Source organism: Schistocerca americana, chromosome X (assembly GCF_021461395.2).
Source record: "Schistocerca americana isolate TAMUIC-IGC-003095 chromosome X, iqSchAmer2.1, whole genome shotgun sequence".
NCBI classification, from domain to species: domain Eukaryota; kingdom Metazoa; phylum Arthropoda; class Insecta; order Orthoptera; family Acrididae; genus Schistocerca; species Schistocerca americana.
The window spans coordinates 697,309,643-697,330,309 of NC_060130.1; the positions used below are offsets into that span (position 1 = coordinate 697,309,643).

At 39.2% G+C, this 20,667-nt stretch overlaps 1 protein-coding gene across 1 annotated transcript in view; it reads left to right on the top strand.

Moving 5' to 3' along the window:
• The first annotated feature begins 912 nt into the window (after positions 1-912).
• The window catches only part of LOC124555288 (probable E3 ubiquitin-protein ligase makorin-1), a 114,567-nt gene continuing 94,812 nt past the window's right edge, over positions 913-20,667 (top strand). The window contains exon 1 of the mRNA XM_047129161.1: positions 913-1,041. The gene's annotated coding sequence lies outside the window, so the exon portion shown is untranslated. The remainder of the gene's footprint in view (positions 1,042-20,667) is intronic.

Below are 20,667 nucleotides of genomic sequence, written 5' to 3' on the forward strand. Positions count from 1 at the left end.
TGACACCAGCTATACAATGCAAAAAGTAGCCGCAAATATGTGCAAAGACATCGGACAAAGTATGCCTGATGTCTCTTAGGAGAGAGACACTGTAACCCCACATTGGAGTCGCGCAACGTCACATAAACGCTGCCGCATTATCTCAAAAACAGAAACTTTATAATCTCCCATTATAAATGTACATCCTTGATTTCTTTCTACTCCCTAGCGATCACTCTCCATGGAATCCATGAAATACGACTACTGTAATGTAACTGTTATAGAACTCCTTAATAGATCTTTTCAGGATCGTTGGTTCAGTCATTCGGGAAACAAAAAATGCTCTGTATGTCCAGCAGGCTCTAGACTTTCATATTTGGGGAAAACTGAAACACGAAGTCTACAAGGAATTACCGACATCTATGGACGATATGAAATCTCATAAAACACTGGCCCATGGTACAATAATTCGTGATTTGCAACTGAAGTTCAATACGTAGCATCCTCTGCCCAGAACAACCTAAGAGCATGTATCAAGGTGAACATTTATAACAATTCAAATGACAGTTTCACTAATAAATGTACCATTCATATATGAGTTACGTACTTCCTTACATTAGGACCAGTACAGCAGGCATTTATAGGATCTTTTTCGTTTATAGTAGGACAGCGACGCTGTTATGTTGTTCCTATTCGATCATTTTCCACAAATGTTACATCGTTGAAGTCCTCTTCGAAGGCTCTTTCTAATACACAGAAAAAAGTATTCCATTTAGAAAAACAAACAAAAACAAAGGCTGTGCCATAATAACGCGACAAATTGTGCTCTATAAGCTCGAGAAAGTCACACCTAGACTGGTGCAAGTAAACTTATCGACATTGGGCTCATTTGTAATATTTACTGTGAAAGTGAAAGTCTTTGAGTATCCAAAGATGTAATGTTAGAGGGTTTTGAATTGTGATGTTTGATACTTTAAGGAGCAGTTGTTTGCATCGGTGCGAAGTGGGTTTTGTGTGGTGGTGTGAGAGAAGCGGGCTGTGAAGAAGTGCAAAACTTTTTTGGTAAGTGTAATTTATACAGTTTGAAGAGATGTATAATGTCATGACTCACATGACAACTTATTTCGCAATATACGAGCGAAGTGAAACTGATGTTATCGTTTTTCGTGAATTAAAGAAACTTGAGACTACTAAGATTGTTCAGACGTTAAGTTTTGTAAACTGTATACATTTGGTAACAAAACAGTTGTTACGTCAACAACAGCAGACAATTGGTGAAAGTCAATAAGAAAAAAAATCTTATTTTGCGTGTCCATTTTATTTTAATTGAAAGTGATAATGGTAAATTTCAGGGGCGTTAATGTGTGTCATATTGTTGTTTCTCATGGTTAAATGGTGAAAATGAGCCCGTGTGAGGGATTTAAATCCGTTAACACAATGGGATGTTAATCCAGGGCTATTATGTATATCGAGACACTATTACTGTGTGTAAAACTCGTATTATATGTGGCGCATACACTGAAATTTTTGTGAGCAATTTAGGTATACGAACGTAGTCTCAGCTCAAACATTAGTTTAATAATTGCAGCGCATAGTGGCATTCAAATATACAGATTAATGTTTTATAGTGTTAGAAATAAACAAGCACACCTGTAACGTCGATGCATCAGAAAAGAAGTGAAGTATACAGCCCGAAAACTATTCGACCAGGGGCCCCCATACTTCTAGGCAAAGCGGAGGGCTGAGCGCACCCCTCCCTAGCTCTCAGGGAAAAGTAAGAATATGATGTATTCAGGTGTTTTCCTTTCAAGAAAACGCTTTAGAAGTCAGGATTACACAGGTTTTTAACAATTTCGGATTGGACAATTTTTTATGGATATTTACGAATTGCCATTCGTGTACCAAAATATTAAAAATACACCATTCCCTGAAATCTAGCCCGACCCCCCCCCCCCCCCTTTCCAAACGATCACATTCTCGCCCTCACTTTCAGCGACTTCCACAGTGATACACCACAAAAAAAGTATCTTTATGTTAACAGAATTGTGTACTGTATAACATACTGCTGTGCACTGTGAATGAACTTCCATCGAGTTGCAATGTAAGTGTTTAACTGTGCTAGAAGGTGTAAAAAAATCGTTTAAATAGCGTAAGGACTTTTTTGTTTGTTGTGGACAGTTACATAGTACACATATGCCTGCATCTTCATGGACATCTCCTCACCATTTTTGTAATGGGTGTCTAGTGTTTTACAGTGGGAATTTTGTTTTAAAGTGTGTTTGGTGTAAAGGTTATATTTAGGGGGATTTGGCCCATATTAGGGGGTAATTATTGTGTTCTTAAATAACTTCATTAATTTTAGAAACCCATATTTAAAATACATCATTGGAACATGTTTAAATTTGAGCTCAAGTACAGATCTGGTTAAAATTCTGGGATCGTAATTCTTTGTCAATAATTTTCAAATTATTACTGGGTTGCAGTCATTTGTGACTGGATCTATTGAATGCTATGTCTTGGCACCTTTGTATTTGTTCAGTCTAATACAACATGATTCATCAAGTCTGTTGTTCAATTCACATTGAGATTACATTTGACTTTCAATTCTTTCGTTGCATGTCACTAGTTTTTACAAGAGTTTGTCATAACCGTGTGAAGTAAGCACATTGTCCTCACCTGTATTTAGGGCTCATTTCCAATGGACATTGATTGTTAATGCAGCAGTATCCTCAACTTTTGTGGTTTTAAATGTGCTGATGTTTGTTTAGCAGCAGCGTGTGCTGTTTGTGCCTATATTTAGAATAAACGTTACTAGCCCACTGTAAGTAGAGTCTGAATGGGTTTGAAACTGAAAAGCTAATTATATTATTTCAAACTGTCTAATTTATAGTTTCATTTAGTCCTTTTAAACATAATTTTGTTTGTTATTTTCCTCAAGAATGTGTGTTGGCTGTAAATTTTCTTCTGGGAGACTTCAGTTAATGCTTCATTTTCGATTAATTATGTGCAGGCGATTTCCTCCAGATCATGTTTTCAACTTTGGCACTAAAATTTGCATTAGAAATCATTATTTTTCATGCGCTGGGTGCTTTTGTGTAATACTTACTGTAAATTGTTTGAGTGTGTGAGGACATTGGGGTAAAAACATTAAACATAATGTAGTAAAACACAACCACCCTGAAGAAGTAATTTAAATGGTTAGCATCTTCCCACGTTTTTCGCTGAGAGGATCTACAATCGTAAAACTGATTCTTTTCATATCATAGCAAGAGGTTAAAATTATGATGTACAAAACATCCAGATAACTAAGATTTTATTTATTTTGTGTATGATTTCATTTGTAAAAGTTTTTCTTTTGTTGTAGTGAAAGATTGATCTGTAGTGTAGCACGGGATCTTAAGTTGGGTTGTTGGACGGCTATAATTTGAGTTGGGGAAACAAGTAAATGTGAATGAAGAATATAGGGTGTGGCAGCACGTTGATCTGTATCATAATCTAATTTATATATCTTGTTATATTTAACACACTTTGCCATGAAAACTAAAATAACTAGGTAAATTCGGAAAACCCATTTTACATAATGGCCAAATATTGGATGCGTATTATATACATACATTGTATACAAGCCATGAAAAATGTAAGGGATCTGCTACATAACTACCACTGATGTGTGTATCCCATAGTTTTAACAATTGTGCTGTGGTACATTTAGCCCTCTACTTCCACCTGTATGTAGTCTGGGTCAAGGTAGTGACATCCCAGAGGCTTCATTATGACAGTAGAGTCTCTTGAAACTGTACCTATGGAGCACTAGCTTTTGGTGAAGCAGGTTATAGATGATAAATTTTGGCAGTGTTGGCACATCTGACTGTCTAAATTTTACTGGTATGGCAGTAGTCATCACAAATTATGATAATGAATGACAGAATGGTCACTTCAGAAGTGAAATGTATGGTAGTTGCAGTAAGATTTCTCGTTAAGTGCTGGAATGACCATTCTCAATCTGGGGAAGATACCTTACTGAAATGCATTATTTAAATTGCCTGAGTCTCGGAAAACATGACGGGGAAAAACTTGAACATTTGCAGTAGGAGCTGCTAGTGTATAACTGTCCAGAGGTTGAATATGTGTTTATGTGCTGCACCATGTATGCTGCCCACCCCCGTTAGCTGAGTGGTCAGTGTGGCGGAATGCCACGCCAAGGGACCCGGGTTCAATTCCCAGCTGGGGCAGGAGATTTTCTTGACTCGGGGACTGGGTATTGTGTTGTCCTCATAATCATTTCATCACCATCGCCTACACACAAGTCACCCAATGTGCCGTCAATGCAATAAGTACTTGCCCTCGGCGGCCGAACTTTCCCGAATGAGGGCCTCCCGGCCCACGATGCCGTATGCTCATTTCCATTTGTACCATTTATGCTCAGAGAAGTGTGTGACAAATCATGCCACTTTTCTCAAATACTTATGCATAGTTCCTGTTGATCCATTTCAGTAAAGACCACCGAGCAAGGTGGTGCTGTGGTTAGCTCACTGGACTCTTATTCGCGAGGGTGACAGTTGAGATCCCTTTCTGGCCTTCTGGATTGAGGTTCTCTGTGATCTCCCAAAATCACTCCAGGCCAATGCTGGGATGCTCTCATTAAAAAAGGGCATGCCCAATTCCTTTTCCCCTCCAATCTGAGTTTGTGCTTCATCTGTAATTATTGTCCCCACTTTTGGTGTGGTGCTTGTCTGATGGTGGCCCACATCTTACTAAACTACTTGAATTTGGCCATCTTATGGCGAAACCTTATAGTTACTGACACACTGCCTCTGGTGCTCCTGGACAACACCAAAGCGGCTGATCTCGTTTTCCGTTTTACCTGTGAAAGTGGTTTCTACTCTTCTCTCTCTCTCAGGTAGGCTGCATTAGCCTCCTCTCCCACTTGAGAGATGGGTGAGGTGCCCTGTTACCCACTTCAACCCAGTGGGTTGCATATTATGTACATACATTGTAAATAAGCCACGAAAAATGCAAGCTGCCCTTGCTCAGTGGTCTGGTCTGGCTTCTGCCCTTCACAACTTTTTAAATTCTGTTATTGTTTTATATCTGTTGTTTGTTTATTGCTTTGTCATCATTGTTCTCTTTCCTAAGATTTCATGAACTTGCCCAAGCAGCTAGTTTTCTTGCAGCAACAGAGGGGGAGGAAAAACAGGTTGGATGCAGAGGGTACATCTTCAGTTGCTTAGCATGCCCTGGGGTCTTCTAGCTGCTTCCTGGGTGGAACAACTCACCCACCTCCCCCTCCTTACCCCTCTCTCACTTCTACATGCTTTTATATCTTGTTTTATTGATTCCTTGAGGGCTATTCATGGCTTGGTGCATATAGGATGGAGGGACTCACCACCCCATAGTCTGGTCTCTTTAACCCCATCAGTCCTATCCAACCTAATGACTGTGCAGTCGATGGTATGTTTAACTGTAATCTTCCATGGTAGAGATCCCAGACAATAACTCTAGCAGTGGTCAGATGAGTGTTTTGGCGAGAATTACATTTTGTTGGGTGTGTCTTAATTAATGACTTATATGGATGTTTGATATCTGTTTCAGTTGTATCCTTAGAATATGCAGCTAACATAAAGTAGCTTGTGTATTCTTCAGACAGATGTCAAATATTAATTTTTAGAATACTAACAAAATGTAATTTATTCGCAAAACTCATGTTACTGATTCTTCTCTATAAACGGGATTCCAAAATTGAATTAACAGATCTATCCACAGAAAACTTCACCTGGCACTGGTAATGTAATATGTTTATGCAAATTATAATTGTATTTGTTAACGGTCATATTTTGGAGCAAAACAAGCCAGTAAACTGGACAAACAAGAAATTTTACAAGTGTTGAGCATTTAGTTGTTAATTTTCATGCATAATTTGGAGTAGGTGATCAAAACTTGCAATATTTTAGGGTTGTGTGGATGTTTCTGTTTCTTACAGATACTTTTTCTTTTTGGTTTACTTGTGGTCACTTTATAAGTTATGAATCTCTGTTGCAACTTTCCTTTTTTCTGGTCATTGACTACTAATATATTGCAAAATATTATGAATGTGATTTTTCTATGTTGTGAGGCTGATAACTTACTGTTGGAGAAAGACTCATTGTACACCATTGAGAGTATTATTAATAATTGTTTTACCCCTCTTCTTAGCTACTATCAGGCTGCGGATAGTTGGGCAGTTTTAGCGTTTGCAGTAAATAAGCTTGTTCTTACTGGGTACACACAATTTCTTGAATGTGCCAAGGTTCAGTGCAGGGTCCATTTCTGTTCTTGTCATACCTAGTTGAAACTCCATCTCGTGTTATGTGAAGTAGTTCTCCATCAATCCAAACATTATTAAACACCATTGAAGCGTCAAAAGAAAGTGAAACTTGAGCTAAAATTCCAGATTCATTTTTGAATGTACTACTACTTCAATGTAAAGCTGTCCTCTACCCAAAGGTTGGCGTGGAAACCTCTAGTACTTTACTAAGCACAGGCCTGTTAGTTATGGGATACCCATGCCTTCCTCTCACCTTCAAACTAACTTAACGCATTAGTTGAACAGGGACTGAAATTTTAATGTGCCCTTCAGACCGCGGATGAACTCACTAATTTATACATATACAAATCATTGCGAGAGATGATAGAAAAGCATTGCCTGTAGAGTTCTTTACAACACAGTTACTGAACATCCCTTCAGCCTAAAAGCTGTTGTGGATATTTTAAACACTTCAGTTTTTAAATGAAAGTTAAAAAATTGATTTCTGTGATTGTGTGTGTGATTGTTTGTTTTTGTGTGTGTGATTGTTTGTTTTTGTGTGTGTGATTGTTTGTTTTTGTGTGTGTGATTGTTTGTTTTTGTGTGTGTGATTGTTTGTTTTTGTGTGTGTGATTGTTTGTTTTTGTGTGTGTGATTGTTTGTTTTTGTGTGTGTGATTGTTTGTTTTTGTGTGTGTGATTGTTTGTTTTTGTGTGTGTGATTGTTTGTTTTTGTGTGTGTGATTGTTTGATTCTGTTAAAACCAAATGGGGGCTACTGATATATTTTTTGTTCACATGTTCTGTTTGTGTATTGGTGAGGAGTATGTTACCTACTACCTCAGTTTTAATGTTATTTGATAAATCCCTCCCAAGAATTGCTTATTTTGGAGTTTTTACTAAATTATTTTGAAAAGGGTCCATTCTGTGATCTACATGTTGGTTGGGGTAATTGTAAACACCTGCAGTCATTCAGGATAATTTTACTATGTTGTAGAACAGTGTTAGATTACAGTTTCGCTGTTAGCAAATCCATACCTAGTCCAAGCTTTGAGATTGCCGTTTCCATTTACCCCTGACATAATGGGGTAAATGTAATTTTTTTATTATTTCAGTCAGAATCAAAAGATTAATGAATCAAAGATCAGAGTTTGTATTTAATGCCTGTTATGTCTTAAAATTACGAAAAGGACTTTTTTAAATTTGGCTGGCTAGTAATTACTTCAAATCAGTCCAAAATTTTTAAAAATTGTTTCATATTACCCTGCCTGACTCTTGTACATGATTTTCTAACAGAGGACAGTTTCATTATACACATTTAGTTTTGCTTATATGCTATATACTTCACTGCATATATCACTTTTGGTGGGCTTACTATTTTCATTCGCCATGAGAAAGACAAAGTTGTGCGATGTAGCTATAAATAATTAGAGCATATTCCATTTACAGAAAAGTTTAGTTTTACACTTAAACTACAATGCTGGCAGAATCGTTTTTGTGTGGTAGATTATAGTAGTGTTAATGCTGTGAGATGCTCATAGGGGTGTGGTGTAGGAATGGCATGGTATGGGCCTGCAAAATCTGGGGTTCCCCAGCAGAGGCTAGTAATTGCCAATAGTCCTCTATAACCATAGGTTACTGTCATACTATAGTGCCTGTCATTTGGTGTGACAACAAAAGTTATTTTACAGAGTTCAGTGCTTTTGGATGAACTACCTAGATCGTGAGTATGTTAGAAACATACATAAAACCCCTACCTCAGCATGAGCTGGTCATTGGTGGTTTGGATGACTTTTGAACAATGCCAATAGTAGCAATGTCTGGAGCACCTTCCAAATTCCACTTACATTAGTTTTTGTTTAGGTATGCTAAGCTCTCTCTGAATTTGTTTGTTAACAGCTGCTTTGAGAGCACCATGTGAGCTGACAATTATGAAAGTAAGTGCTCTCTGTGGGCAGTCCGGTCTACTGGTGAGTACTAAACACATTCTCAGGCCATACCTTTGGTTATTAAGAGATGATGGCTGATTTGAAAGTGACCCCGATTAATGTACTGAAGAGTCCAAAGAGTGTTACTAGGATATGAAATACATGAAGAGACTTTGAAATACAACCTTTTAACTGGAACCAATAAGACTCAACAACAGGCCCCCACGCTTTATTTGTAATGTGACTGTTGGAACATATGAGGGTCTGGTACACATTTCAGTACTGAAACTGAAGGGGTGGGAAATGCGAGGATTGTCATCCTTATCCATCATGAAGAGATTAGACAGAGTATGAGAAAAGAGACTAACCAACTTTAAATCTTGCCTGTGATGCTGATGGTGGCTGAAATTATTAAACAAGAATTTCTGTGTGTCAAGGTGCAAATGCTGTGTGTTGTTGTAATAGCCAAAGGCTTGGCGACACTTAGATAGCATGTAGAGTAACTGGAGTGAAATCTCGATCATCTGTAGTTGAGCCAGGATTACTATGCTTCTCCCCTCTGTTTGGGCAATTACTCTAGTGAACCACCCAATGTTGAGTAACATCTATCCCATATTTGCTAAGGAAAAAAGCAGAACTAACGACATGTGCAAGAGATCTTTCACGCATCTAGCAACATGGGGTGGAGTGCCATCCTGCATAAGCATCATACGTTCCAGGCTGGGGATGATGTGATTCTGTAACATATCGGCATACCTCTCACCCGTCACGGTAGCAGTTTGTAACTACAAAACCAGAATCATGCGTTTCCTGGAAGAAAAAAGGCCCGATAACGGTAGATGTGGTAAATCCAACGCATACTGTGACTTTCTCGTCGTGCAGTGGAGTTTCCACGACAGTTCTAGGATTTTTGGTAGCCCAAATTCTGCAGTTGTGGGCGTTGACAGACCCTCTGAACGTGAAATGAGCTTCGTCGGTCCACAACACGTTACTCAACCAATCGCCATCTTTTGAAACGCCCACACCGCAAATGCCCTCCGCTTCACTAAATCGCCAGGTAACAATTCATGATGCCGGTGGATTTTGTACGGATAACATCGGAGGGTACGCCTAAGTGCCAACCATACAGTAGTGCATGGAATGCCGGTGCGACTGCATGAGCGCAGACTTCCCCGTGCATAGACAAACCCGCTACAGTCTCCATTTCTTCCTGAACTGTCTCAGCAGCATTACGCCTTGTGCTCGGTCGGCCACTATGGGGTCTATCGTCTAAACAACCCGTGGCTTCGAACTTCGAAACCATTCTCGCCACAGCTGCATTTGCCAACGGACCTTTACCCGTTTGAATCCCCTTCCTATGGCGATAGGATCGTAACGTTGAACTAGCACATTCCCCATTCTGATAAAACAGCTTCACTAAAAGCGCCTTTTCAGGTAATGTCAACATGATGCGACTGCTGGTGCATCTGATTCTCTCTCCCATTACAGCTCCTTTTATACACGATTGTCATGCGCAGTCACTGACGTTTTCCTGTCCAGCGCAATCTGTCGGACATTTTGTGAACTTTGTTTTTTATTTGGTTCTAATAAAACCCCATGTCATTCCAAGCATGTTTGTCAATTTTTACTTCTCTATCTACATTATTCCGTGGTTTATTAAGTTTTCAAATGTATACTGACTTTTTGATCACCCGGTATGTGCTTGTAGGGCTGTAACATCTGATTTGAGTAGCTGTTTCAACAATAATCATGTGATTATATTCTTAACAAATTACTTTCATTCGCTGTAGAGTTGTGGTCTATGAAAACACCAGTTTGGTAGTTTAGGTACAATATGTAAATGATAGGATTACCGGTAGCATTGGTAGAGAAAAAACATAAATGGACATGTAAGAGAGGAATTGGGAGCCAACAACTTCTCTTTGTTTCTTTGTTTTGCACATAATTAGAACCGCATATTATTCAGTGTTAGTACATTGTGTGTTTTTGTTAGTACATTGTGTATTTTATCTTTGCAGAATATAAATTGCATTTTATAAGTATTAAAAATTAGTTTATCGTGTAACTTACGCCCTTTGTGTAACAAAAGCAATTACTTTTGATGTAAGTTAAGTTTACATGCACAAACATAAAAAAAGTGTAATTATTGTTGTTGCTTTGTAGTCAATAGAACATTAAGCATGAACAAAATCAAGAATTTTCTCGTAATACTGATAAATGTGAAAGTGGTTTATGAATAATAGAAAAATGTTTTGTATGAGTTCGATGGAATATTGAAATAATGTTAAATTTTTTATTTTTGTATTTATTTTACCTGAGGAAGTTGTTTTTTCTAGTGCCATATGATAACTTCTGTATTGTTTTATTTTTCCTAAAACATCCCTCTTTTTCACTTTACAAATAAACATTTTTCATATAATATCAGATATTATATGAAAAATGTTTATTTGTAAACACTGTTTATTTTTAAGTAAGACAGGAGGATAACTATGTAGTACAAAAAAAGTTCTGTTGCTTACCCAGCTCTTTATATATCCTCACTCAGTTTCTAGACAGTTGAACAGTTTCAATTTCTTGGGGAATGTAGTAAGACACCGTTCGCATGCATAAAGTAAGTGATCATTATTGGGTAAAGTCCAATTGGTATGCCACACACCTACCATACAGGTAATGCGGGTATGACCTTAACTGGGCAAAGCTACTAGGGAAACTGATGTAGTGTACACTTACATATGATAATCTACAGTAGTCCGTTAGTTTCACCATCCTAGTTGTAAATAATTGTCCTACAAACTGGGCAGCATAACTGTGGCTAGGTTTCCACCGCAAGACGATGTGGTGCAAATCAGTCTGCAGTCAACTCGGTGAAGGCAAGGATATTATTTTGTGATCATCAAAGAGGACCTTGTTATTAGTAGCCCTTTGGGCTCTAAGGCCAGCATTCCATAAGCAACTGTAATGGGTTGCAAGCATTCAGGGAAATTGTCTCATTCTTGAGTTGGACAGTGTTTGAAAAGGGATGTTCCATGCAGGTTGGGACACATACACACCTCCCTCCAATACAATTAAATATTACGAGTTTAGATTAACCAATGCGGAGATAGGAAATCATGGGAAAAACTGAAATAGCGCATCGCTTCATTGCAATTTGCATTTATTGTAACATTTGATAACGGACTAAGAAAATGTTCCATGTTACGCTTGACAGATAATAGCACGAGAACAATAATAAACACCTGATTCAGTTTTCCACACTTTCATTAAAGTTTAACAGGGGAACACACTTCCATAAATATGAATATGCGTGTAGGTGCATTAAAGAGCTGGTTATCAAACAGTCACTTATAACATCAAGGCAGGCACACTCCGTGTAAAGAGAAAATAATTAGCAAGTTTACACATTAAGTAGAACATTAAAATGAATTACAGGAAAGTGCACCGTCCACAACACCTTATGGTGACAGTTAACCTCCAATAAGTTCCTTTCTTTACAATACGACATTAAGTACAGCTCAATAATAATAAAAAATTTAGATTATAGACATGCGCATAAGCACAATTGTAAACTGGTGGAAAAACAATAAATTGGAAATTAACAAATCTATACTCAAAGGAGCTGCACTCCATCTAAACGCCCCAAAAATGGCAACTTAATGGCTACCTGGAGTAACAAATTGTGAACAGCATGCTTATAGATTGACTAGAATAAAGGAATAAATAACACATATATGGCTTCTGACGGTCGACAAACTGTGTTGGGCTATTGAGCAGTGATTAATTTAAAATAGCAACAACATATGCTAATCAGTTAGCGGCATATTTAAAGACAAGCGTTGAGCAAGGACCGTGGTCAGAAGGTAATCAAAACTAGCAGGATTCCCTTACACAGCATACACGCCAACACATCAGTTCAGCCGGCTGGCCGGCCGCAGCAACGCCATACTGCCATCTGGCTAGGGTAAGGAAACAGAGTGCGAAGCAAGAATTTCAAAAGGAACGCACTACAGACGAGGAGGAATTTCAGAGTACCAACTGTGACATTTCATCACGGTTCACAGGTGTCAACTAATCCATTGTCTAGCTGGGGCATTGACACCCTTTGTAAGCCTGCCCGTCATAGCCAGCACATAACCTCTGTTCACACCACTGCTTTATCCATTCTGGGAACAGTAAGGTCGAACACAACACCTGCCTACCATTTCACAAGCACTAAAACCAGTCATACTGTAAGAGTGCCAGGATGCTCTCCCTCTCTCCTGGCCTGTGTATGCTGATACATTGTGACAGTAAATACCTGTCTATGGCACAGTGGTGTCATGTTGGGCATACCTTGGTAACATTCATGTTACACTTGTTGCAACACATCAAGCAACAATACAATGTAAAAACAATATGTTGAGGGGAGGACGCGATCCCCAATTATTTCAGTAGAATTGTAGAGCCTCAAACGCTGCAACTCAGCTGCCCTGTAACTAATCAGATTTGCCCTTATTTGAGGCAGAAGCATCTTGGTATTTGACCCAGATAAGTGTTATAGTGTATACATAAAATAATATGCAGTAATTATACACAGTAACAGAAAACAAAAACATGTAAAGGTAAAAATGGTACAGTAAGGAGGGGACAAATCAACTCCTAGAAGTTTATTACATGTGATGCTGCCATGATTGCCAGTGTGTATTGCATTACCACTAGTGTGAGCTGTACACAACCAGATGTTGTTGCGATGTATGAGCAGTTTTGTTTCGTTGTCTTTACCTAACCTTTTCTGACCATGCCCAATGCATTCAGTTTTTAAAATTTTTGTTACCATAAGGTCTGGATCCAGGAACTTTCTGCTACTCTTTTGAGTAGCCATCTTGTTGGTAAGATATTTGTAAATCACATTTTTCTCCATTGATCTACATCTACATTTATACTCCGCAAGCCACCCAACGGTGTGTGGCGGAGGGCACTTTACGTGCCACTGTCATTATCTCTCTTTCCTGTTCCAGTCGCGTATGGTTTGCGGGAGGAACGACTGCCGGAAAGCCTCCATGTGCGCTCGAATCTCTCTAATTTTGCATTCGTGATCTCCTCGGGAGGTATAAGTAGGGGCAAGCAATATATTAGATACCTCATCCACAAATGCACCCTCTCAAAACCTGGACAGCAAGCTACACCGTGATGCAGAGCACCTCTCTTGCAGAGTCTGCCACTTGAGTTTGCTAAACATCTCCGTAACGCTTACCAAATAACCCTGTGACAAAACGCGCCACTCTTCTTTTGATCTTCTCTATATCCTCTGTCAACCTGACCTGGTTTGGATCCCACACTGATGAGCAATACTCAAGTATAGGTCGAATGAGTGTTTTGTAAGCCACCTCCTTTGTTGATGGACTACATTTTCTAAGGACTCTCCCAATGAATCTCAACCTGGTACCGGCCTTACCAACAATTAATTTTATATGATCATTCCACTTCAAATTGTTCCGCATGCATACTCCCAGATATTTTACAGAAGTAACTGCTACCAGTGTTTGTTCCGCTATCATATAATCATACAATAAAGGATCCCTCTTTCTATGTATTCGCAATACATTACATTTGTCTATATTAAGGGTCAGTTGCCACTACCTGCACCAAGTGCCTATCTGCTGCAGATCTTCCTTAATTTCACTGCAATTTTCCAATGCTGCAACTTCTCTGTATACTACAGCATCATCCGCAAAAAGCCGCATCGAACTTCCGACACTATCTACTAGGTCATTTATATATGTTGTGATAAGCAATGGTCCCATAACACTCCCCTGTGGTACGCCAGAGGTTACTTTAACGTCTGTAGACGTCTCTCCATTGAGAACAACATGCTGTGTTCTGTTTGCTAAAAGCTCTTCAATCCAGCCACACAGGTGGTCTGATATTCCGTAGGCTCTTACTTTGTATATCAGGCGACAGTGCGGAACTGTATCGAACGTCTTCCGGAAGTCAAGGAAAATGGCATCTACCTGGGAGCCTGTATCTAATATTTTCTGGGTCTCATGAACAAATAAAGCGAGTTGGGTCTCTCATGATCGCTGTTTCCGGAATGCATGTTGTTTCCTACAGAGTAGATTCTGGGTTTCCGGAAATGACATGATACGCGAGCAAAAAGCATATTCTAAAATTCTACAAGAGATCGACGTCAGAGATATAGGCTTATAGTTTTGCGCATCTGCTTGATGACCCTTCTTGAAGACTGGGACTGTCTGTGCTCTTTTCCAATCATTTGGAACCTTCCGTTCCTCTAGAGACTTGCGGTACACGGCTGTTAGAAGGGGGGGCAAGTTCGTTCACATACACTGTGTAGAATCGAATTGGTATCCCGTCAGGTCCAGTAGACTTTCCTCTGTTCAGTGATATCAGTTGCTTTTCTATTCCTTGGACATTATTTCGATGTCAGCCATTTTTTTGTTCGTGCAAGGATTTAGAGAAGGAACTGCAGTGCGGTCTTCCTCTGTGAAACAGCTTTGGAAAAAGGTGTTTAGTATTTCAGCTTTATGCGTGTCATCCTCTGTTTCAATGTCATTATTATCCCAGAGTGTCAGAATATGCTGTTTCAATCCACTTACTGATTTAACGTAAGACCAGAACTTCCTAGGATTTTCTGTCCAGTCAGTACATAGAATTTTACTTTCGAATTCACTGAACGCTTCACACATAGCCCTCCTCATGCTAACTTTGACATTGTTTAGCTTCTGTTGGTCTGGGAGGTTTTGGCTGCGTTTAAATTTTGCAGTGAAGCTGTCTCTGTTGTTGAACCACGGTGGGTTTTTCCCGTCCCTCACAGTTTTACTCGGCATGTACATGTCTAAAACGCATTTTACGACTGCCTTGAACTTTTTCCATAAACACCCAACATTGTCAGTGTCGGAACAGAAATTTTTGTTTTGATCTGTTGGGTAGTCTGAAATCTGCCTCCTATTACTCTTGCTAAACAGATAAACCTTCCTCCCTTTTTTATATTCCTATTTACTTCCATATTCAGTGATAAGTGAAATATCTCCAAAACGCCTTCAGTAACTCCACCTTTTCAATGTAACCACTAAAATTATTCAAACATGTATGATTCATAGTTCCACTATTAAAGCCATGACAATACTTCGTAATACATTCCACATCAGTGACTTCACCGTTACCCAAGACTGTCGCTGCCGCCCCAACATTTAGATTACTATGGCCTCTTTGTTACTGAGCTGCATCCAGGGCTACAGTGATGCAAGTATTGCCACCATTCATGTCTACACTTTTCATACTGTCATTTGCTACTTCTACTAAAGTCTGTACAGTTACTTTATTGTACATATCAAACATTGCATGGGGAGGTAAGTCCATAAGAGCACAGAGTAGTACACCTCCATACCCTCTACCTATAAACCTCTTAGCATAAGCAATTTTAATATTAGTTATACAATTTCCGTTTAGATAAACCACATGTATGATAGCATCCTTTTACCTTACAAAAATTGCAGACAAGTCTCTATCAGATCAGGTTAAATAAATAAAATAGTTTTGTTGCAATATGTCTACCACTTACCTCCTCGACTGCCTTCAGACCTCCACTATTACCACAATCCTTACACTACCAAGCTTTGTTTATTAATGTAGATAGTACAGAATTCATCAGTTGCGCAACCTGGCTCATTGGTTGTCATCTTTGTTTTGTTATATTCATTGATATTGTCATGCCCACTGTCCATAAATTTTAGTTTTTGTGTGGAAGCAATTGGAGTTAAAGCAGTGTTAAGAGGGCTGGCCCAGAAGTAACAAAGGAAACACAAATTTTGGAAAAAGTCTTTCAGCTTGATAAATTACATCCAACTATGTTAAATAACTTTGCTACCCTGTTTGTAGTGATAAGTCGAGCCCCGAAAAATAGCCATCCACCGCAGACTCCACCTCTTCATTTCTGGCAAAGCTTTTACCAGAAGGGGGTAAATCTGGTGCTTGAGGAAGCAATTTGAACTTGTTGATTTGGCTGTGGCGATAATGGGTATGTGAGCTGGTGCATTGTTTTGATTAAACAAAACTTTTTCACTAATGCTGCCATTTTTGGTTGATTTAATTAGTCTAATACTACAGTAAGTTTCTGTAATTCTCACCACTGGTCAGTATTTCTTTTTGAAGATAAGCAATGAAATTTATCCCACACACATCGCAGAAAACTGATGCCATGACCTTGCTAGCAGATGGATCTGTCTTTGTGTTCTTTGAAGCTGATACCCCAGTCCAGTGTTTTGACTGTTCCTTTATCTCAGGTGTGATGTAATGGGTCCATGCTTCATCCATGTTTACGAATCAACACAGCTTGGTTTTATTGCAGTGAAACATTACCAAACCCCGAATGAAACTTCCTCATGAGGCAGTTTGTTTCATTGTCAGTAAATGTGGCACCTATCTTAGCTTTCTCATATCCAAATTTTCAGTCAGTTTGTGATTTACAGCACTTTCTGAAATGCCCACAATTTGTGCTATCTCGTGCACTTTATCGACAGTCATCCTGTATCATTTTGTGGGTTTTATTCACAATTTATGGCGTGGTCATGTAATTTGGTTGATCACTGCGATGTTCATTTTGGCAGCTCATGCAGCCTCACTTAAATTCAGCCACTTAATATTTTACCATTGTAAACAAAGGAGCAGACTCCTTGAGTAGAATTTAGTTCATCTTTAGTATTAGTTGGCTAAGACTTTTCAAATGAAAGTGTTGTATCCCATAATGATGACCAATGCAAATTCACTGAGAAAGTTCACTGTTGATGACTGTCCTACAAATACTGAACAACCTAACATAAAGAAATTTCAGACTTAAGCTTTATAAAGTTGGAACTGCCTACCAAAGTAATTTGTTTGAAAGTACTACTATCTATACGTCAGGTCAGGTACTTCTGGGACAGCCCTTGTATGTCATATTCTGTGTCTGTATTAGCAGAGCTAATCAGTTTGGTGAACTGATTTACATAGAATTTATTATGTTTAACACCAAGCTTTTTAATTTTTCTCATAGTTCTGAAGTAAAAGAAAACTCGAGCACAGTTACTTCACTGTGAACAAACTCGTAGCAGCAGAGCAGTATACTCTCTGTATAAACAAAAGTGAAGCAGTTGTGATCTATTCACAGGTTAGCCAACATTAGAGACTATAAATGCCTTAAAAAGAGAGAGAGAAGCAAATTCTGTTCGTAACAGCTGTCTGCGTGACAGGGGTATCATGTGCAGTCACTTGTAAACTTTAATTTTGAAACTTCCTGGCAGATTAAAACTGTGGGCTGGACTGAGACTCAAACTCAGGACCTTTGCCCTCTCCCAGGAGTGCTAGTTCTGCAGGGTTCGCAGGACAGCTTCTTTGTAGTTTTGAAGGTAGGAGATGAGATACTGGCAGAATTGAAGCTGTGTGCTTGGGTAGCTCAGCAGTGGAGCACTAGCCTGCGAAAAGCAAAGGTCCCAAGTTCGAGCCTCGGTCCGGCAAATAGTTTTAATCTGTCAGAAAGATTCATATTGGTGCACACTCAGCTGCAGAGTCAAGATTTCATCTTTTAATTTTGCTTATTCTTTCAGTCAAACTTCCTGGAAGTGAAATTGAGAGGTACTGGGAATAGTCTTGCTTATGATTTAGGTGGTGACAGGATTTCTGCTCAAACTCAGCCCACTAATGTTCGCTTTACAGCTGTTCTGGCATTGTGATCAATACCGTTTTGACTGCTGTGAGGTTAGTTAATGTGGGATTTGAGTGCTCTTGACAGCTGGCAAGGCATATATGTTAGGGTGCCATTTGGGAATATCCATGTGTCTGGGTATGCTAAAACCAGAATAGGGTTGAGAAGGAATGGTTGGTGATGCTCATAAGTCACAGTATAGTAGGTGAACTTCGGCTCACTCAAGTCCTAGTTTGGGTGATAGTGTGTAACAGGGCTAAACTGTTTTTGATAAAGGCAGGTAGGAGGTATCCCTGCTTACGGTAGGTTCCGTTAATGGTGGAAGTCAATAAAGGGGAATGCAGATCAGAATGCACATTAAGCTCATTTCATCAAAATATTAAAGGAATGAAATTTGAACTAGATGAATTGTTAACAAATCTTTATAATGACCCAATTTGTATCTCAGAGCATGATTTATGCAGATAAGAAACACCAAGGCATCCTTTGAATGGATACGTATTACCTGGTTTTGATCCAAGGAGTTATTTTGCCGAAGAGTGTAGTAGACATATGTCAAATTAATTCATTATAGACCACTACAGATCTGCTAGTTTAGACTACAGGGTTTTTCTCTTTAGACTTGACACTGCTAGGCTTGGTTCTTATGAAGTTGATTTTGAGTGGGGATTTAGCTATAAATTTTGTTTGATTCCCCAGAGAAAAGAATGTTAATGGATTAGTTGACTCTAATGTGGTGCGGAAATGTACATGCCAATTAGAGTTCAGGGAAACAGCAGCACTGTTGTAGGCAATATCTTAATACATTTTTCTCTAGTTGCTGGATACAGCATGATAAAAATGGATAATGGCTTGTCAGATTATGTTGTGTTCTTAAACCTGAAGACTGGTTTTATGTGGCTCACCGTGCTAGTGTATCCTGTGCATGCCACATTATCTAGATAACTGCTACAGGGTACATCCATTTGAACCTGCTTGCTGTGTTCATCCCTTGGTTTCTTTCTAAAAATTTTGCCACTCATTCCACCCCCACTTACATCCTTCTATTGCAAAATGGATGTGTCTGATGCCGTGTATCCTGTTAACCAAATATGTCTTTCAGTTTAGTTGTCATAAATTTATCTTCTCTCTTGATTAAGGTCAGTGCCTCCTCATTAATTACTCACTCTATCCATCAACTCTTCAGTATTCTTCTCTAACACCACAGTTCAAAACCTATTTTTCTTCTTGCCTAAAGTGATCATCTGCATTCACTTCTCTGAGGTTACACTCCAAATACCTCTAAAAAGACTGGTTACACATTTATATTAGATGGTAAAATATATCTCTTTTCAGAAACTTTTCTTGCTTTTCATTTACTACTTTTAGTTTCTCATTTCCTAATATAATTCCTTCAGCACCGGCCTGTCTTACTCCCTTTTCAACTATGGGTTAGCTTCCATGCCAAAGCTGCAATCTGGTTTCTGTTTAAATAGTGTATAACCATTTGCTTCATGTATTTTATCCTTGCTACTTTCAGTATTTCAAAGAATATATTCCAGTCAACATAGTGAAAAGTTCTCTCTAAATCTACAAATAACACGAACACAAGTTTGTCTTTCTTTAACCTGTCATCTGAGATAAATTGTAAGTTGCCTAAATTTCTCTGGAACTAAAGTTGATCTTCCCTTAGGTTTTCTATCAGTGTTTCCATTCTGGTTTAAATAATTTCAGTATTTTGAAACCATGACTTCTTAAATTGATAGGTTCGCAGTATTCACATCTGCTGCTTTCTGTGGAATTGCAGTTACACAGTCCAGTCACATTGTGACCATAACCTATGTTAGATGTCAACATGTAGTAACTACCCACACATGGCAAGTGGCAAGTGGCAGCACTAGCAGTACTTAGGGGGATGTGGAAAATGGTCAATTCATTGTTATTATGGAGAAACTGAGTGATTTCCATGACATTCAAAAGGGCATGATCATTGACTTTTGGGCCCCGCAGATGGAAGCATTTCCAAAATGGCCAAGTGTGTAAACTGAAACTTCCTGGCAGATTAAAACTGTGTGCCCGACCGAGACTCAAACTCGGGACCTTTGCCTTTCGCGGGCAAGTGCTCTACCGACTGAGCTACCCAAGCAAAGTAGTATGGTGCCACCCAGAACCAGCATTGAGGCAACTGTGGTGCACCATGGGCCATAGATGGTAGGTGCGAGTGATGACTGCGGAGATGTGTATGGGCGAATGGGTGGTCAACTGTTAAGCAACTGACCACCCAGATGAATCAAGGGACTACCAACAGACTCTCCATGATGACTGCCAAACGAATGCTGCTGCATATGGGTACCCACAGCAGGTTCCTGGTTCATGCACCCATGATGACTGCTGTTGATCAGCGATGAAGGCTGGAATTTGCATACCAAAACCACAACTGGACAACCACTGAGTGGTGATAGGAAGCGTTTTCAGATAAATCACATTTTATTCTCCATTGCACAGATGGCCTTTGCCCTGCAACAGTCATTGGAAGGGTCTAGGCTGGAGGAGGAAGTTCCATGGTCTGGGGCATGTTTTTGTGGCATTCTGTGTGGTCTTGTAGTTCTGGAAGGCACAGTGGAACAGCAAAAGTATGCATCTCTCCTAGGGGACCATGTCCACCCTTACATTCAGTTTGTTTTTCCTCAGCATGGTGGCATCTACCAGCAAGACAATGCTCGCAGTGTACGTACAGGGATGAAAAAGCCCAAGGATGAGTTTACCATACTCCCCTGGCCACCAGACTCCATGGATTTAAACCCAATCAAGTTCGGTTGTGTTCACG